The sequence below is a fragment of the Pinus tabuliformis genome, chromosome 8 (assembly GCF_031772625.1).
Source record: "Pinus tabuliformis cultivar Carrire ecotype Pingquan chromosome 8, CPIR1, whole genome shotgun sequence".
In the NCBI taxonomy this organism is placed as follows: Eukaryota; Viridiplantae; Streptophyta; class Pinopsida; order Pinales; family Pinaceae; genus Pinus; species Pinus tabuliformis.
The window spans coordinates 1,411,913,696-1,411,941,393 of NC_142294.1; the positions used below are offsets into that span (position 1 = coordinate 1,411,913,696).

At 41.2% G+C, this 27,698-nt stretch overlaps 1 pseudogene; it reads right to left on the reverse strand.

Moving 5' to 3' along the window:
* LOC149240862 (SART-1 family protein DOT2-like) overlaps window positions 1-27,698 on the reverse strand; it is a 183,818-nt pseudogene that overhangs the window by 71,880 nt on the left and 84,240 nt on the right.

A 27,698-nucleotide genomic window follows, 5' to 3' on the forward strand; every position in this document is an offset into this window, starting at 1 on the left:
AGCATTTGTCACTTCGGGCTCGTTAAAACATCGAAGGAGACTAGAGTCATCTTTTGCTTTTTCTCGACTCTTTAAAATTGAAAAAGCAGGTTGTGTCTAAGCGTCGTTAAAATTTATTTTAAACGGAATAATCATCACCATTCCCTCGTTGATCTTCGAAGTTAGTCTCTTTGCATCGTAAGTTCTTGTAGAATCGCTAGAAAAGATTTTGGATAGGCTAGATATGTCTAAACAACCGTCGACATCCAGGACTGTGTCATCCGACACAGCAGCGGCAGAGCCTCCTGCTGCTACCCCAACGATGTTCGATGGTATACCATCTGTCCCGGAAATTTATCAACAACAAGCCAGAGTCCCATCAGGGACTGCTTCGATGACATGGTTAGTTCCTATTTCTTCATCCGGATTATCATCTGGTATTTCTTGTGTTGAAACTCAACAAATTGATCCAATGTGTCTTCAAAGGCCAATCTACCCTTTAAGTACTGGATTGCCACCATATGGAGGGCAGTATGCCTTTTCATTGTTCCCTCCCGGAGAACAACCATATGGGAGTTTACAACAAAGTTCAGGTCAAACTGGAATTACATCCAGCGGTTGGGTACCAATACTGCCTCAGCAACCAAGGGTTGTATATTCAATGCAACCAGTCCACCCTGTGTCGAATATTCCCACTATACCTGCTATGGTTACTGCATCGCAAGTACAAGCGCTACCTGTTGTATGTCAACCCCAACAGCCTCAGGTTGCAATACAACAGCCTCTTGTCTCAATGACTCAATCACAACCTCAGGTTAGTGCCTCCTTATCTGGAGCGACTCAGGGTCAAACAAGTACTGTGACTCCTCATCTTGGTCAATCATCCAGTATTGGTCAACAGCAAATGGTTCAACAACCAGAGCTGGTTCAAACTCAACAACCCCCATTCCAGCAATCATATCAAGGACCTGAGCAACAAGTCTTTGTAAGTAATGGGCAATCGCATTTCCAAAGCGGTAATCAACAACCATATTATAATGGTTATGCCCATCAACCTTGTCAAAGTTGCCAGCATCAAATACATTATGCTGGTACGCAAAGACCCACTGCTCAGGCGATTCCATCTTATCCTGGGTATGCTTCGCCTAACCTGAATCAACAGTTGCCCTTTGTAGCAACTCTAGAATTACCAGATCTAAACCGGCTGACGAATGATCCAATTTCTTATGCCCCTTGGTGGCCAGCGATTCCACATAAACTTCCGTCAGATATTCCTAAATTTAATGGAAATCCGGGTGAAGATCCGTCGAATCATGTGATGACATTTCATCTGTGGTGTTCATCAAACACCCTAAACGATGATTCGATTAGGCTTCGCCTTTTTCAGAGGACGTTAACTGGTCCAGCGGAAAAATGGTATATTGAATTGCCTAGAGCTTCGTTCAACAACTTCAGTACCTTAGCCACGACTTTCTTAACCCATTTTCAATTACCGATAAGGTATGAAACGGGAACGAAAATCCTAACCAACTTCAAACAGACAACGACCACTCACATATCTGATCATATACATGAGTGGCGACGTCGTCGTAGGATGGTAAAAACGTACGTTCCCGATCAGCTATTAGCTGAATGGTTTATCAAGTCGTTACTTCCTGCTATAACGGAAGATGTGGCAAAGGGAGGAGTCGTAACGGAAGAGCAAGTTATCGCTCGTGCACAATATCTAGACTTGGTCTATACTCAGTCTGGCACGCTCTACGACAAAATACCTGACGCCCCTAGACCGGAATTCTCAATTCCTCCTCCTCCTAAATCAAACAATGACTCTCACGCCGGCGATGGCGTGATTGGCAAAACAGATACGAAATCGACAAAGGCTACATCTAAAAAGGCCTGTAAGATTTCTAGTCAAAATGCAAATGAGGAACTTCTTGCCTCGGAAGTAAATGTCATGTCGATCGAAAAAGGCAAACAACTGAAGCAACCAGGGGGCAAGAAGAAAAAGAAAGAGAGAAAAAGGAAACCCCCCGCGGGGTGTCATATATGCGATGAGGATCATTGGACGAGATATTGTCCACATATAGCTGAAGTTAAGAAACTCTTTAAGAGTTCAAAAACCCCAGCAGTATTGACTGATTCGTTTCCAAGACCGGGAACCAAACTGGTTGCTAATCAAAAGGCTTCCCGATCCCAAGTGCTTATGTTGTCTACCTCAAAGCAGCAGAATGATGCTTTGACAAGGAATAAAGATTACGGGAATCCACAACTGTCGAATAACAAGACTAATGAACAACCTAGTAGTTCGACGACAACTTTGACCGAAGTTGTGCCACCCATCATTCCTGAACCAATGATAAAGTCGCCAAAGGGAGTAGTACAAAAATCGACATTTAATCCTCGTGCCAAAGTATCATAGAATTATAATATAGTAGAGGACCTGGCCCAATCACCGTCCGCTATGTCGACACTTGAGGTACCGCAAAATTGCCCCTCCCAAGAGCAAGCTTTATTATCAGCAATAGGTGGGATTGGCCCAATGGATTCCAATCTTGTGGCCTTTGATCATAAAGAATATGAACCTCAGTTACCAGCTCAACTAGCTTTCCTTATTCAAGTGAAAGCCCTCAACAAAAATGTTCATCGAACAATTATTGATGAGGGGGCATCTACGTGTATTATGTCGATGAGTTGCTAGAAGAATTTAGGCTCACCACCCTTGTCGAGATCGTCAACGACGTTAAAAGCATTTGATGGACGATCATACACTCCATACGGGATTTTAAGTAACTTGCAAGTTGAACTAGGGGGCAAAACAGTAGGAATTGATGTTGAAGTAATTGATGGAAACCTCGATTACAACATCCTACTGGGAAGGCCCTGGATATATGCCATGGCCGCAGTTGTGTCGACCTACTTCAGGAAGATTGCATTTCCCTTTCAAGGAGGAATTACAGTCGTCGACCAACAAGCTTTCCTCCCCGATAGTTCACAAGTTACGGGAAGCATTCCAATGATCCATGGAAGCAATCATTCACTTCAAAATATTGGAGTAGGTCTCCTAAAAGACCCTACCTTAATGGGTACTTTTTCCCTACCGCCTGCAAGTAATCTGGCGGAAGTGGCCACAGTGGAAACCTACAATATGAAATCTTCTATATCTAATGGATTCAAAAGATTCCTAAACATTTCGTTAGCTTGGATCATCGCCCTAATAGAAATACTGTAAATATAGTGGGCTCCGAGGACGGTTCTAATCTCGTGTCAACCTCGTTAAAAAATGAAACAAGGAGTCATGAGGATAGTTCTTTTACTGTGTCAACCTCATTAAAAAATGAAACAATCTCCTTTCCAAATCTCAAAGGTAAACCTTCATTCCAACCACCAAGTTGAATGCAATAAAGCTAGGGGGGCATGCACCTCGATTTGCGTTGTTATGCTGGGGGCATGCAAACTTATCATCGAGCAATTTTAGCACACAGTTCATGCTCGTTAAAAAATAAACGCAAGATCCGAGCAGTTTTAGCACATAGTTCATGCTCGTTAAAAAATAAACATAAGATCGAGCAAGTGTTTCAATCCGCGTTTAAGCTCGCTAAAAAATGAACTACCCGGTAAATAACCACTGTGAATGTAACATTATCAGCCATTAAAGCCTTGGTCGTGTTTGCACCGTCACCTCCACTTTTCATTTGGCCGATCGTTCACCTCCATATGATTGTTTACCCATTTTGAGGAACAGCTGCGAAGAGTGATTTCACCTAGCCATCCTTGTAACACTGCCGTGATTGGAAAATTCCAACCTGTACCTGGAATCAGCTGCTAACCCTGTTTATCACTCGTTCCTCAAAAGACGAGTCTTCTTTAAGCTCTTTTCAACTGACTCGTAAAATATGAAAAGATTGCCCAGTTTTGGCCTTCCAGCTCGTTAAAGCGACAGGAAGTGCTATCCCTCCTCTAGATTTTAATCTTTTTGGACCTAAGGGATTATTGCACAAAAAGATCGAGCGCTTGTTTTGTTCGGCTCGTTAAAACTATCCAAAACTCATCCCTTCTGTATTGTTTTATACTTTTTCGGACCTAAGGGATTAGATGACGAAAAAGGACTTTTGGAGTTAACTTTATGTACCTTTTCAGACTCTCTAAAAATGAAAAGGACCGAGTTATCCTTGTCGTTAGACTCGTTAAAATCATTAAATAGCGACAAACTTGTCTTTAGATGAGAACGAGTTTCACTATCGCTAGGCTCGTTAAAACATAGTGATGGGCTTGCTTGAAGGGCAGGTTATAGAACAAGCATATGTTATCCTCCTCAAGCTTGACAAAAATAAAGAGGTACTGGTCAGCAATGACTGGGGAAAAATTGGGAGAAACTAAAGAGAACTTTGATGGTAGCAAGTCGCTCTTGAACATGACACTTTTCCTCCGTACCACAATCGGGTTGGGTTGTTTCATTCACCGGTCACATCCATGGTCTCGCCATACCATCCATATTTGGGGTAATGCTACCGATCCATCACATCAGTGTCGCCACATGTTCAAGAGAAGTCGTTTAGAAAAGTCAACCGTGTCCCATCCACTGCCATGCATTATCTTTCATCCTTTCATGACCGCCACCCTGAATCATATGTCACAGATCGTTTTCACCTCCATTAAAATCATTAGCTCCGTTCCGTGTCACTGATGTGGGATTCATTAAGGCCCTCCTTTGACGGATCGCTTCTTGTCGACATCAGCTCATTAGCCAAGAAGTTGATCTAGCAACAACCCCTTCAGTACTTTGAAGCTTGCATACCTCAATGGCAAGTTTCTCACTTCCGGTGACAGGTATACATCAATGACCTTCGACCGAAAGATTTTGCGTGGTGTTTGATGCCAAGTCCTTTATTCACACCACGTGAATTGTACTGCAGTACCTTGAGGGTCATTATCATTATCGGTGATTCCTCTCGCGCTTGTTAACGGTTTACATCATTGACCGGTAATCAAGCGATGTCTTTCCATGTTCGACTTCAGAAAAATTCTCACATGGATCGACTTGTACTTAGAGTGAAGATCGAACGAGTTTGAAGACCCCGGATCTAGTTTCATCCATCCGGGCTGCGATATATATTCAGGAAAGATAAAGACATTGACATGTACATCATTGCAGCAGATAATCATCCTACTCAAAGGATGATAATTTCATCAAAATTATCAGTCTACCATCAGACGATTGTCTGTTCTATGTACAGAAAAATGAATTTATAAAGCTGAGCATGGGAATGCCCGCCTCAGCTAGATCATGAAAGCAGTATGAAAAATAATGTATTGTATTGTATTGTATTACAGGTCTCCTCCCAGCATTTGGATGAACTTCGGACCCTCCTGGATAAAGCATTTCACCCGATAAATGGCCTCATACTTTAGGGGGCAACTGTTATAGACATTTTTGTGCCTTACAGCATTGAGCATGAAATGTCCATAATCTAAGGGATCCAAAGTCCCTAAACATGTTGTTCCTACCCCTAGAGGAACAAGGCCAACAAACCACAGCAATTCATAGAAGTTCTCCACCTGAAACTGCTCAAAAACAAGTCAATTCAGGATCATGTCAACAGCTCCACTGGCTATCTGCGCTGAATGTCAATGGCTCCACTGGCTACCTGCGTTGAATGTCAAAAGGAACACTGGCTACCTGCGCTGAGTGAGATTGGACATGTGGCAAGTTCATTCCTCAAGGTGTCAAAACCCAGGAAGCTTCCAAAATGACACTTGCCTTAGGGAATTCCACTGGTGATGAGTAAGAGGTTCCAAATCTCCAGGTGGAAGCAAGAACCTCCAAGTGGAATCAAGAACTGACAGAGGGAGAGGACACTAGTCAGATCTCAAGCTGACTCATCCTCTCTCCAAACATCTATATATGGATCTCTCCTCCATGAGATCTAGAGGCTGGAATTTTGTTATTGCAAAGAATTGCTGCTGGTTTGAGACTGAGATCATTGGGTGCTTAATGCTTTGAAGGGAGGTGAAGATAGGAATATCATTTGCTGGGAAGGAGATGCTGGATTGGGCCTCTCTGGGTTGTATCTCTTCCTGAACCTTGTTATTCATCAATAAAGCTATCTTGGTTTCTCCTATACATTGGTGTATCTTTGATGTATGATTGCATTAGTGTATTTGATTTATTTCTAATCCTAAATCAGTTATGAATGTGAATATCTGTCTTTGTGTAGAGTTCTTCTCTTGTCGCAAGTAGCTGTTCTCTTGTCGCAAGTAGCTGTTCTCTTGTGATCTTGCAGGAATCTATTGAAGCTGGACGAGCAAGAAGGCAAGTAGCTGTGAACTCCCAAAGAGAAGAGAGACCGGATCGAGGGACAAACGAAAGACATCGGTAAGTCTATTTATCTCTCTCTTCTATCACATTTCATAAAGGAAGAATACCAGAATAGCTGTCTCTGTTTGTTGCTAAGGCACTGTCACACCTTAGGTGGATAGGATCGTCCTGCATAGGCATTTTTCCCCACAACAACAGTGCAGAGGAACCGCTCTAGGGGAGGTGAAGATGTCCTCATACTCCTCCACGACCTTGTCCATCATTAGTCATTGTGTGGAGGGGCCATGTCTGGAGGTCGTGGCCATCGTCTTCTTCTTTCCTTGAGGGTGCATCATCAAGAAAACAAATTGCCCGTTGTGGAAATGAGCTTACTGCATTGTTTTACAGGAACCAAAGAGATGGCGGTAGGCGATGCTAGCTTCGGTATCCTGTACAACGTATTTCCCAAAGTAACAATAACAACACAGAGCCTTTATTCATACATAGCATGTTGCTTCGACAAGTATGGTTGTCCTAATAATACATCACAAACATCAAGGGGAACAACGTCACATAATACCTCATCCATGAAGGGCTTGATGTTGTATGGAAGGCGACACTTCTGCCTCATGCGAAGATCTCGTCCTTGGTGAAGCCACTCGACGGTGTATGGTTGTGGATGTGTTGTGGTCGGTAAGCCCAACCGCTTCACGACCTTTGCCGAAATGAGGTTCTTTTGGCTCCCACTATCAACAATGAACTGTAGTAGGGAGCCCTTTACCCACATCTGGGAGTGGAAGAGACACTCCCAGTCCTTTGGATCTTTAGGTTCCTCCTTCTAGATCTTCATGGTGGCAATAGTGGCGTTGGGGTTCACATCGATAATCTACTTTCCTTTGTCATTCCCCTTATCGGGTTCTGAATTAGAGTCGAAAAATGCATCTGATTCTGAAACCTTTAGCTCGGCCACCAGTGACTTCCTAGCCCGACACTCACTTGTGTTGTGAGTGGAGCTCTTATGGAACTCACACTACTTTCCCATGTCCTTTTTCGGTTTCGCAACACTATTCTTTGCTTGCAGCTTTGGTGGGTTTACTTGGGCTGCCCTGCCTTGGCTTTGTCCTTTGCTATACAGTTTGGGGGAACCTTTCCCTTACTTCAGATTCACAGATCCAAAGTCTCACTTCTTCTATTTAAACTTTTGCTCGATCCTAACGACATATCGGTATGCCGTGCCAAACGAGGAGATGTTCAGGAATTCTATTTGTTCCTGGTTGTATCTGTGGAGTCAGCCATGATATTTTAGTACCAAATGCTGCTCTGAATCCTTGATACCTAACTTTTCACGAAGGGTATGGAAAATATTGGTAAAATTTGGCACGTCTTGGTCCCTTCCCTGCCACAGCATGGACCAATTTATGTGTTGATCCTCATAGCTTCCGTCAGGGTAGTACTGCTCCTTGGTGGCAGTCTAGAATGAATTCCAAGTGGGTGTGGCTGAAAACAATGAGGGAACACTTTCATCCTTATTCTCATAGTAGGTTTCCCTCCAGTCCTTGAGGTGCGGGGCAACTTTGAGAAGAGGGAAAATAATCTTTTCCCAGCCGAAAAATCATGAACAAAAAAATACCCTTCTAGCATATTTAACCATTTATCTGAACGTCTACATCTATCTGACCCTCAAATATGGGAATTTCAAAGTTAACTTGTACCTTAAAGGGTGTGGCACTTCCAAAGTAGCTTCTGGAGGTAGATGTGTCACCCCTGGGTAGCCGCTGAACGATTTAGGAAAAGTTGTCCATGAACGCGTTCCTTTGTTGGTCGAGGGCCTCTTCGAGCAATATTCTGATAGCATCTCCTACCCCCTTATCTTTGTTTTCATCTGCCATGGGAGTCCATCGGGATTTGCGAGGCTGTTCTTGCAATGGTTCGACCAGTTCAAGCCCTAACTCCTTATATCCCAACCTCGTTGGCGACATGCAAAGAAAGATAAAGAAAGAGCAGACTGCTCTGATACCACTGGTCTTGATTTAAATAGAAATGCAACAAATTACAGATATAACCATACATATAGAGATGCAGCAAAAATAATACTTCATTTCGTTATTGTAAAATACTGAAATATGCTTACAAACAATAATGGAAATAAAGTAGCTAGGGTGATGGTAGCATATCTCTGAGAAGAGATGTGGCAGATACATGCCTTTGAACTGTGTTACAATGAGACTTGAAGGCTTATTTACTGTTAAAAAACAATAGAAAGCCCTAAACATCCAAAAACCTAACCCTAGAAGATGAAACGCCAAACTGTGGGCCCCGTTTGGGTAAATTGGTACATCAAATTCCCGGGGTCATAACTTTGGCATACGATCTCCATTTGATGCGCTCAATATCTCGTTAGAAAGATATATCTAAGAAATACAACTTTGGGAAGAGAAATATCAATCCATATACCCATGTTGCTCCCAGGTTTCCCAAAAAAACATTGTTTAGGGCCTCAAAATGGCTTCTGATGTTCAGGACCCAAAAAACTGCTAAAAATGGTAAACTATGCTACAATTAAGGAAACTAGAGAGCTGAAAGAAAAAATGTTGGGGGTCCAAGTGGATTTGGTGGGTGGCCACCAATATCCACCAGCATCATTCCTGACCCCTTAGGAAGTAATGGTCCCCATTGCGTTGAGTTCTTCCATGAGATGAGGAAAGTTCTGCTGAACTTAGTCCTTGGTGACCCACTTGCCCTGGTGAAGGAGTTGGCCTACTTTGACAACTCAATATAGTTGGATATTCTGTTGGTAGGTGTGCTTGATCTGTGTATCCATGATCTAATCAGTTGCAGATTGTTCCATGCAATCTGGATTTAACTCTGTGGGTGTGAGCTGTTATGCAATGTCTGATGTGTCTAGTAATGGTGGAAAGTATGGCCGAAAGCAGTCGAAATTGAAAATTGGGTGTAGGCCAAGGAATGGGGGAATGCAGAGCTCAAATGCATTCTCTCCCACAACCTTGGTAATGGTGTAAGAACCATATCAGAGTGGTCTGAGTTTCCGATAGGCTCTGGCAAGGAATTACTTTTACAAATGCAACCATACTTTGTCACCCACGTGAAACTTGTGTGGCACCCGATGTTGATGATGTCGCTGCCTGTACTTGGCATTTGATTTCTCTAGAGTGTCATGGACCTGCTGGCGAATATGTTGGATGTGCTCAATGAAGTTGTTTTCCTTATCTATTTCGGACTGGACATGAGCCGAATCTGTGTGAGTGGCTACAAATGGCATGACCACATCAATGCGACATAGTGGCTGGAATCCCAAGCCCACCTGAAAATGGATTTGGATAGTTAAGATATGAAGAGCCTAGTTGTAGCTATGTTGAACATAGGGGCAGCTCTCATCCCATGTGCATGGATGATTTGAGTTGTACATGCTCAGAATGTTTACAATCATCCTGTTGGCAACCTCTGTCTGGCCATTAGTTTGAGGATGGAAGGATGTGGACTTAGTGAGTTTGGTGTCCAGCATTGACCAGAGACTTGACCAAAATGTACTGAGGAACCTGCTTTCCCAATATGAGATGATAGACTGTGGGATCCCAAAGTGTACCCTCGCTCGTTCAAAGAAGAGTTTAGAAGTGGCCTCTGCTGTGATATTCTTCTTGTAGGCCGCCATAATGGCCATCTTCGAGAACCTGTCGACGACCAAAAAAACACAGTCATTTCCATGCTCAGTAGAAGGAAGGCCTAACATGTAATCCATGGAGATGGATTCCCAAGGTCGACTAGGGGTGGGCAGCGGGGTATAGTGGCCTTGCTTCTTGATGGTTGATTTGGAAATGGCACAAGCAGTGCATGATCTGATGTACTTCCCGACATCCTGTCGAAGATTCGACCAATAGAAATACTTCTGCAGTACTTCCACCATTTTCTCGACCTCGAAATTCCTAGCAGCTCGACTATAGTTTTCTTCCCAAATCATCTTGTCACACTCGCTTGAAGGAAAACAATGGTGACCGAGGTGGAATAATAGGTTATCCTAGAGGTGAAAATCTGGAACATGGTGACCCTCCAAGGGTGTCTAGTATGTGTGGCCAAATTCTGGGTTGCTTTTGTAGAGAAGTGGCCAATCAAAAGTCTCGTGCCCATAAGAGTTGAGCACGGTGGTTAACGCCATGATCAGTGGTCAACTGAGGCAATCTGCAACATTACTAGTGCTGCCCTTCTTATAAGTGATATTCAAATGGAATTGTTCGAGGTATGTGGACCACTTCTGATGGCGATCATTTTGCAATTTCCCTTAGGTTTGCATGAACTGTAGGGGCCAGTGGTCTGTGTGGATGACTGTTTTCTTCCCCAAAATGTAATGCTTCCATTTTTGGCAGGCCTGCATAATGGAATACATCTCTTTGTCATAACTCAGATACTTCTGAACCATTTCTGGAAGTGTCTCACTATGATATGCCACTGGATGCCCATGTTGAGTAAGGACTGCCCCAATAGCATAGTCAGAGGCATCTGTCTTGATCTGAAATGGTTTTCGCAAGTTTGGTAATGTGAGCACTGGTGTTGAGCAAAGGAAATATTTCAACTCTGTGAATGCCTTCTGTTGAGATTCAGACCAAAATATTTTTTCTTTCGCTCCTCCCTTGCTGACTTAACTCAAGGGCCAAGTGATATGAGAAAATCCCAACACGAAACTGCAGTAGAAGTTGGCAATACCTAGAAAGCTGCGGAGCTCTGTCAAAGTGGTTGGAGATGGCCAATCCCGAATGAATTGGATCTCGGCTAGATCCACATGCACCACCCATTCATCAATAATGTATCCCAGATACTGAACCTGGGTCATGCCAAAAGTGCATTTCTCCAAATTGGCATATAACTTTTGTTGCCACAGTGTTTGGAGAATATGTCGAATGTGGTGGAGGTGCTCTTCCCAACTCTGGCTGAAGATTAGGATGTCATCCAAGTATACCACTACAAATGAGTTGGTGAATGGCTGCAAGATGTCATCCATTAGCCTCATGAAGGTTACAGGAGCATTCGTTAATCTGAAAGGCATAACCAACCATTCGAAAAGGCCCTCCTTGGCTTTGAAGGCAATCTTCCACACATTGGAGGGTTTGATTGGTACTTGGTGATATCCTAACTTCAAATCGATCTTGCTGAAATATTTTCCCCCCTTCAATTGGTCCAGGAGGTCATCAATATGTGGGATCGAGTACCTATTACAAACAATGATCTTGTTCAATGGCCGATAGTCAATACAGAGTCTCCAAGTCCCATCCATCTTTTGTACCAACATGATCAGGCTCCCACAGGGTGATGAACTAGAACGGATGTGACCTTTCTGTAGTAGTGCCTGAATCTACCTCTTGATTTCATCATTCTCCATAATAGAACAGTGAAATATTGGTCCATTGGGTAGTGATGCACCTAGTGTCAGATCAATGGAGTGCTTGACCTGACAATGCAGAGGAACCCCTGCGGGGGAGGTGAAGATGTTCTCATACTCCTCCAATACCTTGTCCATCTGTAGTTATCGTGTAGAGGGGCCTTGTCTGGAGGTTGTGGGCACCATCTTCTTCTTTCCTTGAGGGCGTATCATCAGGAAGAAAAATTTCTCAGGTTATGAAATGAGCTTACTTCATTATTTTGCAGTAACCAAAGAGATGGCAGTACGCGGAGCTACCTCTAGTATCCTCATTTCCCATAGTAAGAATAACAGCACGGGGCCTTGATTCATATACAACATGTCACTTCCACAAGTATGTTTGTCCTAATAATACATCACAAACATCAAGGGGAGAAATGTCACATAATACCTCATCCGTGAAGGGCTTGATGTTGTATGAAAGGTGACATTGCTGGCTCACGCGAAGATCCCATCCTTAGTGAAGCCACCCGATGGTGTACGGTTGTGGATGTGTTGTGGTCTGTAAGCCCAACTACTTCACAACCTCTACTGAAATGAGGTTCTTTTGGCTCTTGCTGTCAATAATGAACTGTAGCAGGGAGCCATTTACCCACATCTCGGAGTGGAAGAGACGCTCCTCCTCCTCTGGATCTTCGAGTTCCTCCTTCTGGATCTTCATGGTGGAAACGATGGAATTGGGATCCACATCGATAATCGGCTTCCCTTTATCATTTCCCTTGTTAGGTACTGACTCAAAGTCGGAACATGCATCTGATTCTAAAACCTTTAGCTTGACCACCAGTGAATTCTTGGTTCGATACTCACTTGTGTTGTGAGTGGAGCTCTTATGGAACTCACACCACTTTCTTGTGTCCTTTTTGGCTCCGCGGCACTATTATTTGCTTGTAGCTTTGGCGGGTTGTCTTGGGCCACCCTGCCTTGGCTTTTTCCTTTGTTTTATGATTTGGGGGCACCTTTCCCTTGCTTCAGATTTGCTGATCCAAAGTCTCGCTTCTTTTGTTTAAGCTTTTGCTCGATATTAACGACATATCGATATGCTGTGCCGAGCGAGCATATGTTCAAGAATTATATTTCTTCATGGATGTACCTGTGTAAGCAGCCACTATATTTGAGTACCAAATGCTACTTTGAATCCTTGATATCCAACTTTGTGTGAAGGGTATGGAAAATATTGGTAAAATCCTCCATGTCTTGGTCCCTTCCCTGCGGCAGCATGGTCCACTTTATGTATTGATCCTCATGGCTTCCGATAGGGTAGTACTGCTCCTTGATGGCAGTCCGGAATGAATTCCAAGTGGGTGCAGCTGAAAACAGTGAGGTTGTACTTTCATCCTTTTGCTTGCAGTAGGTTTCCCAGCAATCCTTGATGTGGGGGGTAGCTTTGAGAAGAGCGAAAGTAATCTTTTCCTGGCTAGAAAAATCATGAACATAAAAATACCCTTCTAGCAGATTTAACCATTTATCAACAGCGTCTGCATCTATCGAACCCTCAAATATGGGAATGTCAAAGTTAATTTGTACCTTAAAGGGTGTGGTGCTTCCGGAGCTGCTAGAAGTAGATGTGTCGCCCTTGGGTAGCCACTGAAGGATCTGGGAAAAGTTGTCCATAATCACATTCCTTTATCGTTCCAGGGCCTCTTTGAGCAATATTTTGATAGGATCTCCTACCCCCTTGTCTTTCTTTACATTCACCAAGGGAGGTCGTCGGGATTTGTGAGGCTGGTCTTGCAAAGGTTCGACCAGTTCAAGCCCTAACTCCTTATATCCTGACCTCATTGGGGACATGCAAAGAAAGACAGAGAAAGGGCAGACTGCTTTGATACCACTGCCCCAGATTTAAATAGGAATGAAACAAATTACATATATAACTATAAATATAGAGATGCAGCATAAGGAATACTTCATTTCATTACTGTAAAATACTGAAATATGCTTACAAATAGAAATGGAAATAAACTAGCTAGGGTGATGGTAGCTTATCTCTAAGAAGATATGTGGTGGCTACATGCCTCTGAACTATGTTACAATGAGGATAGAAGGCCTATTTATTGTTGAGAAATAATGGAAAACACTAAAAATCCAAAAACCTAACCCTAGAAGATGAAACTCTAAGTTGTGGGCCTAGTTTACGTAAATTGGTACATGAACTTCCCAGGCTTGTAACTTTGGCATACAATCTTCATTTGATGCAAACAATATCGCGTTAGAAATATCTATCCAAGAACTACATCATTGGGAAGAGTAACAATAGTCCATGAACCCATGTCACTCTTAGGTTTCCCAAGAAACTTCGTTTAGGGCCTCAAAATAGCTCCATAAGTTCATGACCCGAAAAACTACTAAAAATAGTAAACTGTGCTACAATTAAGGAAACTGAAAAGCTAAAAGAAACAATGATGGGGGTCCAAGTGGACTTGGCGGGTGGCCACCAATATCCACCCGGATCATTCCTCCCCCCTTACGAAGCAATGGTCCCCATTGCATTGAGTTCCTCCATGAGACGAGGAAACTTCTATTGAACTTGGTCCCTGGTGAGCCACTTGCCCTTGTGAAGGAGTTGGCCTGCTTTGAAAACTTGATATAGTTGGATATTCTGCTTGCGAGTGTGCTTGATCTATGTGTCCATGATCTGATCATTTGCAGCTTGTTCCATGTAATCTGGATTTAACTTTATGGGTCTGAGTTGTTCTGCACTGTCGGATGTGTCTAGTAATGGTGGAAAGTATGGAAGAAGGCGGTCCACATTGAACATTGGGTGCAGGCCAAGGAATGGGGGAATGCTCAACTCAAATGTATTGTCACCCATGACCTTCGTAATGGTGTAAGGACCATATCGGAGTGGTCTAAATTTCCGATAGGCTCCAGTAAGGCGTTCCTTTTGCAAATGCAACTAGACTTTGTCACCCACCTGAAACTTGTGTGGCACCCGATTTTGATCATGTCGCTGCTTGTACTTGGCATTTTATTTCTCTAAAATGTTGTGGACCTACTAGAGAATATGTTGGACATGCTCAATGAAGCTATCTATCTTATCTATTTCAGACTGGACATGAGATGAATCTGCGTGAGTAGCTGCAAATGGCATGGCCACATCAATGGGACATAGTTGCTGGAATCTCAATCCCACCTGAAAAGGGTTGTGGCCAATCAAGCTGTGGAGAGCCCGGTTGTAGATGTGATGAACATAGGGGAGGCTCTCATCCGATGTGCGTGGATGCTTTGAGTTCTACATGCATAGAATGTGTACGATCATCCTTTTGACAACCTCTATCTGGCGATAATTTTGATATAGGAGGCTGTGGACGTAGTGAGTTTGGTGTCCAGCATCAACTTGAGACTTGACCAAAATGTATTGAGGAACCTACTCTCCCAATATGAGATGATAGACTGTGGGATCCCAAAGTGTACCCACAATCGTTCAAAGAAGAGTTTAGTAGTGTCTTCTGATGTGATATTCTTCTTGCAGGCCACCATAATGGCCATCTTCGAGAACCTGTCGATGAACACAAAAACACAGTTGTTTCCATGCTTAGTAGAAGGAAGGCCCAACATGTAATCCATGAAGATGGATTACCAAGGTCCACTAGAGGTAGGTGGTAGGGTATAGAGGCCTTGCTTCTTGATGGTCAGTTTGGCAATGGCACAGGGAGTGCATGATCTGATGTACTTCCCAACATCCTGTCAAAGATTGGACCAATAGAAATACTTCTACACTACTGGCACCATTTTCTCAACCTCAAAATGCCTAGCATCCCAACTGTAGTGTGCTTCCCAAATCATCGTGGTACGCTCGCTTGAAGGAACACAAAGGTGACCCAGGTGGCATAACAGGGCATCCTGGAGGTGAAAATTTGGAACGTGCTAACCCTTCAAGAGCGTCTAGTATGTTTGGCCGAATTCCAGGTCGCTTTTGTAGAGAAGTGGCCAATCAGAAGTCTCGTGCCCACAAGAGTTGAGCATGGTGGTTAATGCCATGATGGTGGTCGAGTGAGGCAATCTGCAACATTATTGGTGCTGCCATTCTTATACTTGATATTCAAATGGAACTATTGCAGGTATGTGGACCACTTCTGATGGCGATCATTTTGCAATTTCCCTTGGGTTTGTATGAACAGCAGACGTCAGTGGTTTGTGTGGATGACCATTTCCTTCCCCAAAATGTAATGCTTTCATTGTCGTAGGCCTGTACAATGGAATACCTTTCTTTGTCATAAGTGGGATACTTCTAGACCATGTCTGAAAGTCTCTCACTGTGATATGCCATTAGATTCTCGTGTTGAGTAAGGAGTGCCCCAATAGCATAGTGAGAGGCATATGTCTCGACCTCAAATGGTTGTTGCAAGTCTGGTAATGCGAGCACTAGTGCAGAGGCGGTATTTCAACTCTATGAATGCCTTCTATTGAGATTCATACCAAATGAATTTTTCTTTCACTCCTCCCTTGGTGACATGACTTAAGGGCCAAGTGATATGAGAAAATCCCAACAATAACCTACTGTAGGAGTTAGCAAGACCTAGAAAGTTGCGGAGCTATGTCAGAGTGGTTGGAGATGGCCAATCCCGAATGACTTGGATCTTGGATGGATCCACATGCACCCATGTTCATCAATAATGTATCCCAGATACTGAACCTGGGTCATGCCAAAAGTGCATTTCTCCAAATTGACACATAACCTATGTTGCCACAGTGTTTGGAGAATCTGTCGGATGTGGTGGAGGTGCTCTTCCCAACTCTGGCTGAATATCAGGATGTCATCCACGTATACCACTACAAATGAGTTGGTGAATGGCCACAAGATGTCATCCATTAGCCTCATGAAGGTTGCAGGAGCATTCGTCAATCCGAAAGGCATAACCAGCCATTCAAAAAGGCCCTCCTTGGCTTTGAAGGCAGTCTTCCACACATCGGTGGGTTCGATTTATACCTCGTGATATCCTGACTTCAAATCGATCTTGCTGAAATATATTATCCCGTTCAGCTGTTCTAGGAGGTCATCAATCCATGGGATCATGTACCTATTATGGATAGTGATCTTGTTCAGTGCTTGATAGTAATTACAGAGGCTCCAAGTCCCATCCCTCTTCTATACCAACATGATCAGGCTCCCACAGGGCAATGAACTTGAACGGATGTGACCTTTCTACATCAGGTCTTGAATCTGCCTCTTAATTTCATCATTCTCCAGAATGGAGCACTGATAGATTAGTCCATTGGGTAGCAGCGCACCTGGGGTCAGATCGATGGAGTGCTTGACCTGACAGTGTAGAGGAACTGCTGTGGGGAAGGTGAAGATGTCCTGGTACACCTCCACAAACTTGTCCATTTGTAGATGTCATGTAGAGGGGCCCTGTCTGGAGGTTGTGGCCACCATCTTCTTATTCCCTTGAGGGCATATCATCAGGAAAACAAATTTCTTGGTTTTGGAAAAGAGCTTACTACATTGTTTTGCAGTAACCAAAGAGATGGTGGTAGGTGGTGCTACCTCTGGTATCATATACAACTTATTTCCCAAAGTAACAATAACAACATGGGGCCTTGATTCATACACAACATGTCACTTCCACCAGTATGGTTTTCCTAATAATACATCACAAACATCAATGGGAGAACATCACATAATACCTCATCTGTGAAGGACTTGATGTTGTATGGAAGGTGACATTGCTGGCTCACACGAAGATCCCGTCCTTGGTGAAGCCACCTGATGGTGTACAGTTGTGGATGTGCTATGGTCAGTAGGCCTAGCCACTTCAAAACCTCTGCCGAAATTAGGTTCTTTTGGTTCCTGCTGTCGACAATGAACTGTAGTGGGGATCCCTTTGCCCACATCTGGGAGTGGAAGAGATGCTCCTCCTCCTCTGGATCTTCGGGTTCCTCCATCTGGATCTTCATTGTGGCAATGGTGTCATTGGGATCCACATTGATAATCTGCTTCCCTTTGTCATTCACCTTGTCGAGTTCTGACTAAGAGTCGGAACATGCATCTAATTCTGAAACCTTTAGGTCAGCCACCAATGATTGTTGGCCCGACACTTACTTGTGTTGTGAGTGGAGCTCTTATGGAACTCACACCACAGCGTTGTTCTTTGCTTGCAGCTTTGGAGGGTTTTCTTGGGCCACCCTACCTTAGCTTTATCCTTTGTTCTGCGGTTTGGGGGAACCTTTTCCTTGCTTCGGATTCACAGATCCAAAGTCTTGCTTCTTCTGTTTAAACTTTTTCTTGATCTTGACAGCATATCGGTATGTTATGCCAAGCGAGGAGATCTTCAGGAATTATATTTCTTCCTAGATGTACCTATGCAGGCAGCTACGGTATTTGAGTACCAAATGCTGCTACGAATCCTTGATACCCAACTTTGTGTGAAGGGTATGGAAAATATTGGTAAACTTCGGCATGTAATGGTCCCTTCCCTGCCGCAGTGTGGTCGACTTTATGTATTGATCCTCATAGCTTCCAACAGGGTAGTACTTTTCCTTGATGGCAGTCCAGAAGGAATTCCAAGTGGGTGTGGCTGAAAACAGTGAGGTCATACTTTCATCCTTCTGCTCACAGTAGTTATCCCACCAATCCTTGATGTGGGGGGTGGCTTTGAGAAGAGCGAAAGTAACCTTTTCCTGGCCAGAAAAATCATGAATAGAAAAATACCCTTTTAGCATATTTAACCATTTATCTATGGCATCTACTTCTATTTGACCCTCAAATATGGGAATGCCAAAGTTAACTTGTACCTTAAAGGGTGTGGCACTTCAAAATTAGTTGCTGGAAGTAGATGTGTCGCCCCTGGGTAGCCGTTTAAGGATCCAGGCAAAGTTGTCCATCATCGTGTTCCTTTGCTGCTCGAGGGCCTCTTCGAGCAAGATTTTAATAAGATATCCTACCCCCTCGTCTTTATTTTCATTGTCCATGGGAGGCCATCGTGATTTGCAAGGCTGATCTTGCAAAGGTTCGACCAATTCCCGACCTCGTTGGGGACATGCAAAGAATGACAGAGAAAGAGAAGATCGCTCCGATACCACTGATCTGGATTTAAATAGGAACACAAAAAATTGTAGATATAACCATACATATAGATATGCAGCAAAATAATACTTCATTTCATTACTATAAAATATTGAAATATGCTTACAAACAGAAATGGAAATAAACTAGCTAGGGCGATGGTAGCTTATCTATGAGAAGAGATGTGGTGGATACATGTCTATGAACTATGTTACAATGGAGTTTTAAGGTCTATTTATTGTTGAGAAATAATGGAAAACCCTAAACATCCAAAAACCTAACCCTAGAAGATGAAACGCCAAAATGTGGGCCCTGTTTGGGTAAATTGGTACATCAACTTCCCAGGGTTGTAACTTTGGCATACGATCTTCATTTGACATGCACAATATCTTGTTAGAAATATCTATCTGAGAAATACAACTTTAGGAAGAGAAACATCGGTACATGGACCCATGTTGCTCCCAGTTTTCCCAAAGAATGTCGTTTAGGGCCTCAAAACGGCTCCGGAAGTTCAAGACCCGAAAAACTGCTAAAAATAGTAAATTGTGCTACACTTAAGGAAACTGAAAAGCTGAAAGAAACAATGGTGGGGATCCAAGTGGACTTGGCGGGTGGCCACCAATATCCACCTGGATCAACATACCGTCATTAACATCATCACCAACAAGAACATTCATATCCTTAAGTGTCAATAAAACTACCCCTCCTTCAATTACTTTATTAAACTCGTGAAGGACCTTGAGTCCTGCCAGATCCTTTACATATCAAAAACACTAAACATTGTTTAGAGCAAGGGGTTGACCACATAACATGGATATACAACAGATTGATATCATAACAAGTATGCTACACACCCATCTACCAATTTTGGAGGTTTTAACATCTAGTGAATGCATCCACTTTTCTCTTATTTCAACACATGGCAAACATCTCCTATAAATGTAAGATTTAGAAATATAGTGAAATAGTAAGAATACAACAGAAAAACATTTGCAACAATTGAGCAGAGAAGACTATAGAAAAAGTGTTTAAGAAAGAAATTATTACTTCCACTATGCACTGTCCTTTCTTCATCGTCACTTTCTATATCCTCCACATTATCCTGAGTAAACGAAGCACCCATATCAAATAAAATTTTATATTCAAATCTATAAGTTGAATAATGATTATTATAACAAGAAATTGAAAAATAAGATATAATATCATTATAATATAAACAAAAGACACTCATGTGTGCCTCAAGAGGTTACAACCCTGCTCTTCAAAAATCCTGGCAAGATGTGTTGCTTTTTCCCTCACAGTATTTTTATGTTCCTCAATTTTTATACTCTTATTTACCCACATTCTTTGCTACACCGATAGAAACACTGATAGTCAATTGGGTTTATCTCGGGTGGTTGGGAGGAATGATTTTGTTATCCTCCCCACCCAGGTTCAATCCCCAAAGTAACATGTTGAGCTTATAAAGAGTATATTGTTTTAATGGCTTCAAGCATTGTTGTTGACCGACCATGTGCCCTTAGCAATAAAGTTACATGTGCTAAGGGATATTTTAGTTACATATAAGAAACATTGATAGTCAATTGGGTTTATCTCGGATGGTTGGGAGGAATGATTTTGTCATCCTCCCCACCCAGGTTCAATCCCCAATGTAACATTTTGGGCTCATAAAAAGTATATATTTTTTAATGTCTTCAAGCATTGTTGTTGATTGTCCATTTTCCCTAAAAATTTCAGGGTTTACCGTGTGTACAATCCTCAAAATGAGGGGAAGTACTTAGGGGTTTTCCCCGTGTGGCTTTATAACCTAGAAAAAATATAGATATGTAACATTGATATTAATTAGCCAAATATACATAAGGTTTAGATAATGAAAAAATATTGGTACAAGCAATACAAATCCAAATCTAAAATCAAATGGAAATCAAGGAGATACATTTTATTGCAAGTAATACACTACATTTCAAGGGTATCAGTAATCCATCATTTCAAGTTGTATCTTCAAGTAGAAGTTTCTCTACCCTTGACAACATTGTTGTCTTCATTAAATCTAAGCCACGCATGAGAGAATATGCTTCATTATTTATAAATATCTCAAAAGAGTGAAGCTCCAAACACAAAAAGCAATGTATAACTAGAAAAATCAATGTTATACCACTTCTCTATCTCAAGAGATGTTTACACAATACCATTAAAATTCAATTTTTTATCTTTGATCTCCTATCACTTTAGATATATCAGGAAAAATGATTCAAATCTAGTCAATAGAAGTGTGGTATTACCTCCTAAACAATGTCAATTTGTAAAATATTAAAGGAACAACCTGCATATATGGAAACTATATAGTAGAAGAGAGGATATCTACAAAAAAGGTGGTTAGTATGACATATTTCTTCCCCAATTATGTGACAGGAGCTAAGAATCAAATTAACCAAGGTGACCTCTAGGGAAGAGGTTTAGGTAGCCCTTCAAAATTTTTAAAAAGAAAATTTTCTTAGGCCTAATCACTGGCTTGTAGATTTTTTCTTAGGCTTTTATGATATTGTTGAAGAGGATCTTATAAGGGTCATTGAGGATTCTAGAGAAAATTCAAGTGTTGGTGACCATTAATGTTATCATCATTTCCCTAATCCCAAAAAGAAATAACCCCTCTTCCTTTAAACAGATTACAAAATTGGTTCAAATATTACTACTAAGAGGATTAAAAGGATACTCAATCTATGTTGATGAACAATTTGGGTTTTAGGATGGAAGGCAGATTCATGAGGCATTTTGGGTAGCCCAAGAAGGATTACATTCTATTAAAAATAGCATCCTTAAAGCACTAGCGGTCAAGGTTGATCTCTCTAAAACCTATGATAGGGTTTGTTGGTTCTACTTGAGGTTGATGCTAAAACATCCTGGTTTCTATTTTTCTTTTATCACCTAGGTGATGGGTCGTGTATATTCTATTTCTTTTTCAATACTAATCAATGCATCAACCTCTGTTTCCTTCAATTCTTCTAGAATTTTAAGATAGGGTTGTCATGTATCTCCTCTTCTTTTCCTTATTTTTATTGAATGCCTAAATAGGGATTTAATTGATGCTACGAGGAATAAATCATTTAAAGAAGTGAAAATTAGGGGATCTTTTTACTTGTCCCATCTAGTGTTTGTTGATGATATATTAATCTTTTGTGATGGGTCAATAAGGGAAGTGTAGAAACTCAAAGCAATTCCATAGTTGTATTGTGATGCTACAAGGATGTTGGTTAAGGTTAGAAAGCCTACCATCTCTTTTGTAGGGATGGATGCTACAGACTTGGATTATATTTCTACCCTTTTCCTTTGTAATTAGGGCAACTTGGATGGGGAGATGAAATATTTAAGTTTCTTTAAAACATAATAATTATCTAAAACAAGATTGGAATTGGTTGATTTCGAAGTTTGAGAAGACAATATGAATTTGGTGGAAAAATAGATTATATAGTGGTGGTTGCATTATCTTGGTTAAGGAATTTCTATAGGCTATTCCAGTTTACTTGATGCCACTCTACTAGATTCCAAACAGTACATTAAAGTATTTTTGGAGATTAATATTTAGATTCTTTGGTTAGGGTGTAAGAAGAAGAGGGGTATCCTGGGGGTAAAGTGATAGAAATTAGCTATTCCAAAAGCCCTATGTGCTTGGTGACTCAAATATTTTTTTCTTTTCCAAAATTGTAGCAACTAAAAGTGTTTGCAAGCTTATTTAAGAAAATTTCTATAGTGTCGAGTTGTTTATCAAAAATGAATTATCTGTTGAAGACTGGATTAGAAAGCCTAAAAAAAGCTTACACAATGCTTGTGTTATTTGGAAAGAAATTGTTTTGGCTTTCTAATTAATTAGGGATGGTTTTGTGTGAAAGGTGGGGAATGAGGCTAGTGTTAGGTTGGGGGAGGATCCATGGGTTGGGAGTGGTATGGACATTGTGCTTCCATATCATATGATTTATTTATTGAGGGAAAAAACACTTTAATCTTTCTTAGATTGCAGTTCCTAATATTACTTCTATTTGGACTTCAAAGGTGGATTTCATTAGATTTTAGAGGTTATGATGCTCATTCCTAGGGCATTTTTATGGAAAGACTCAAGTCTAGCCATGTTAGATTGACTAAGAAGATAAACAACCTCATATGGTCAAATAACCCCTTTGGGGTTTATACCCCAAAAGATAAATACATTTCTATTAGTTTAGATGGGGAGAAGAGGAATCGTCTATGGTGGAGGAGGAGACTTTGGATATTTAAATATCCCTCAAAGGCATGAAATTTATGTGGTTCATACTAAGCAAAAAAACTTGACTTTGTATAATATTTTGAGAAGGTATAAAGCAAGACTTGATAGGTGGAGTTTATGCAAGCTATGTAAAAATACCAATAAACATCTCTTCCTAGATTGTAACTACAGTATGAAAGTGTTGGGTTGTGTTATATTCTTTTTTTGGACCCTATATTAGGTTGGGCGAACCTACCTATGGTTTTCGGTCCTTGGTTTTGGATGCGATGGTTTTCAGTCCACGGTATTGGATGCTTCGGCATGTATAAATATGTATTGTAACATTGAAAGGAATATAATGAAAAATCAAGCTGGTAGTCCCGGTTTTGGGATCCAGGAGAAAATGTCTGTGTATATGTGTTTTATGTGTTATGCTCTCGCATTGCTTATTTTTCTGTGATTTAGAATTTGTATGCAGGTAATTTCTGTATGGGGTTAAAACCTACATTTGGTGTTAGAGCTGTTTTGGCTTCAAGGGGACGCCTTTGTTGCTGAGGGGTTTCACTCGGGCCTGTGGTAGACCCTGCTCAGTGGGAGATCTGCGAGATCGATTCTGGTGGTGAAAGAAGATGGCGAGAAACGGAAAGATAGAGATCGAGAAGTTCAATGGTCAAAGTTTTGAGTTGTGGAAACTCAAGATGGAGGAACTGTTGGTGGATAAAGATCAGTGGATCGCGGTAGATCTAGGTACTAAACCAACGGGAGTGACCGATGAAGAATGGAAGAAGTTGGATCGGAAGGCAAAGAGCATAATACGATTGTGTGTCTCAGATTCAGTATTGCTGAATGTATTAGGGGAAGCTACGGTGAAGGCTTTGTGGGAAAAGTTAGGGACTTTGTACCAATCTAAGTCTCTGGTGAATAAACTGTTCCTGCGGAAAAAGCTGTATAACCTGAGGATGAAAGATGGAGACTCGGTGACAGAGAATCTGAACGCATTTAATACTGTGGTAAGTCAGTTAGCGTCTGTTGATATTAAAATTTTAGATGAAGATAAGTGCATCAGTTTGTTGTGTTCTCTACCAGATTCATGGGATAGTCTAGTTATTGCAATAGGTAGCAATGCAACTGCTTTGAAGTTTGATGAAATAGTCTCAGCCTTGCTTACGAAGGAGATGAGACGGAAAAATATGGAGAGCCAGAATGGTGATGCCTTGTCTGTACGAGGACGGTCCCAGAATAGAAACAAAAATAAGTCATCGAGTGGGAGATCTAAATCTAGAGGGAGATCTAAATCTCCAGGAAAGCCTGTAAAGGTGGTGTGTTGAAAATGCGGAAAGGAAGGGCACTTCGAAAGGGACTATAAATCTAAAGCTCCTGATAAAGGAAAGGGATCTGATGATGCTCCTTCTGCAGAGGCGAAAACCACCTCAGATGAAGGTGGGGATGTGTACTTGGCTTCTTCAAGTACACATGTAGATCATGAGGCATGGTTGATTGACTCAGGTGCATCCTTTCACTTCACTCCCCATAGAGAGTGGTTATGCAAGTATCAGAAATACAATGGTGGTGATGTCTTGTTAGGAGATGATAGGAAGGCTTGAATCATTGGTCACGGAAAAGTAAAGTTGAAGTTGCAAGGTGTAAGGGTTAGAACACTTCCGGGTGTTCTACATATTCCTGCATTGGCCAGAAATCTGATTTCTGTAAGCAAGTTGGATGATGCAGGTGTAAAAATAGTGTTCGAGAAGGATACCTGCAAGATGGTTCGGGGAGCACTGGTATTGATGCAGGGAGTTCAGACTGGAACTCTGTACAAGCTGCAAGGTAGCACTATTGTTGATGGGTGCAATAGTTTTGTGGTTCCTGAAAGTGGAGCTGAAAATCTAGTGGTCTCTAGAGAGAAGACCATGCTGTGGCATCAAAGGCTTGGACATATTGGAGAGAAGGGCCTTCGAATACTTCATGGTAAAGGTATGGTAGAAGGTATGAGCAATAGCTCTCTGGATTTTGATTTCTCTGAAAATTGTGTATATGGGAAGCAGAATCGGGTGAGTTTCCCCTCTATTGCTAAGAGGGCGAAACATATATTAGAGCATGTGCACAGTGATGTGTTTGGACCCGTGAAAGTTCCATCACTGGGTAAGTCCGTGTACTATGTATCATTTATAGATGACTTCTCAAGGAATACATGGATATATTTCCTTAAGAAGAAATCTGAAGTCTTTGACAGGTTTATAGAATTTAAGGCTCTGGTGGAAAATCAGATAGAGAATAAGATAAAGGTGTTGAGGACAGATAATGGTGGAGAGTTTTGCAGCAAGGAATTTGAAGAATTCTGTAAGAAGTGTGGTATAGCACGGCAGAAGACTACTCCATATACACCTCAGCAAAATGGAGTCGCAGAAAGAATGAACAAGACATTATGGAAAGGGCAAGAAGCATGCTCAGTGGTGTTGGGTTAGGATAGGAATTCTGGGCAGAGGCGGTGGATACTGCATGTTACTTGGTCGACAGGTCAACTTTATCCGTTGGAGGATAAGACCCCACAAGAAGTATGGACTGGTAAGAAATCCTCTCTTTCACATCTAAGGGGCAGTGCCCCGAGAATTTTTTTTTTGGACCCTATATTAGGTTGGGCAAACCTACCTATGGTTTTTGGTCCTTGGTTTTGGACGTGATGGTTTTCAGTCCATGGTATTGGATGCCTCGGCATGTATAAATATGTATTGTAACATTGAAAGGAATATAATGAAAAATCAAGCTGGTAGTCCCGGTGTTGGGATCCAGGGGAAAATCTCTGTGTATATGTGTTTTATGTGTTATGCTCTCGCATTGCTTATTTTTCTGTGATTTAGAATTTGTATGCATGTAATTTCTGTATGGGGTTAAAACCTACAGAAAGTTTAGAGGGAGATTAAACACTTGACTAGGTTGAAAAATGTCTGAATTCGTGGCATAGTTGAAAATGGTCTAAGAGGTTGGTGTCATAAATCTTCAATGAAGGAGTAAAAAACACATCCTTGGATCCTAGCATGGGTATTAGCGAGCTAGGAATGTCAAGTTATTTAAAGATAGGAAAGTTCTTCCTATTCAATGTGCTTTTCCTATTTGATGTGGTCTCAATTCTTTAAAAGCTTTTTCCAAAAACGACAGTACCGAAGCCTCAAAGCTATATTTTTGTAGAAGTGGGTAAGGATGGTGCATGGGAATATTTTGATGATGACACTTAAATCTATGGAGTAGGGAGAAGAGTTTTATATAGTGAATATCATGGCATTAACATTAGAGTTGGAATGGGGAATAAAACCAATTATCATGTTCAGATAATGTCTCTAAAACTTATTAAAAATAAAAATAGGGCTTGGAATGGTTGTGGTCCACACAACGATGCTACAGTCTTGGCTTCCCATTGCTATTACATTCTATGGTGATGACTCCTTTGAAACCAAATTCACTACACCATTATGAGTAAATTCTTTATTATACAAATATTAACATAATAATGAATAAAAGTAGAGTATAAAGATAAACACATTACAATGAAAGAGATAACATATTATTGCAGGTTACTTAATACAACAAAGGATAAAATGCATAATGTAGCAGAGACATACAATACATTGAGACAAGAAGTAGCCAATTCATCCCTTAAGAATACACCTTAAGAATGTGTGTAGGATGGTCAAATTTTCCATTCTAAGTTACAACAATCTCTAGCAAATGGAGTGACCTTAAATAATGTGCTAAGGTTCCAACTAGGGGAGAACTGCTTCAATCTAGGTGGTTCATCACTCATCATAAATGCAAACCAATTACAAGTTGAAAATAGAAAAGGAAGATAAGGCTTTTTCTCCAATGACCCAAATATCTGTCCATACTCTCACCCATATCAGTATTAGTAAGTCAACGTACTCCCAATATATCTAGGTGAACTAGAGCATACTCTCCAAGGAACTAGGGAATTCATCCCTTAAGAATACACCTAAAAATGTGTGTAGGATGGTCAACTTGGGAATTATAAGTTACAACAAGCTATAGCAAATGGAGTGACCTTAAATAATGTTCTAACGTTCCAACTAGGGGAGCACTCCTTAGATCTAGGTGATTCATCACTCATCCTAAATTCAAACCAATTCTAAGCTCAAAATAGCAAAGGAAACTAAGGTTCCTTCTCCAATGACCCAACTATCTCTCCAAGAATATGAAACAATGGTTATGGGTGCAATAAATAAACATAGGTTACTATAACTACTTCCCCCCATAAATGCATCAACCATAAAATAAAAAATAAAACAAATACATTTGTTAGGAAATGAAATAACCTAGGATTGTGTGTCAAGTGGAATCCCCTTTAAAACATGCCTCTTGAGCATGGCAAGGAGTTTCACCCTACACAATGAGGCCCAACATATTTTAGGCCATAAAATGATTCTCTATAACAAATCCCTCTTTGTACAAATAAATCATATGAAGGTGAATACAAGGAATAATACGTTACTTGTTGGTTGTTTATTTTCAAATCTACACTTATCTCTTTCTTAATTTCATGAGTATCACATTGGAGAATGGGATATACTAACTAATGAAAATGGCTTGCATTTTTTGTTCTAGAATAACAATATCCTTATGCAAAATAGGCCTCAAAACCTTGCATCATATCACTAGCTAAGACTGCCCATCATATAGGATAATTGTTCTAGAGAAAAAAATTCCTATCATTAATAAACCACACCATGATGACGTACTTATGTAT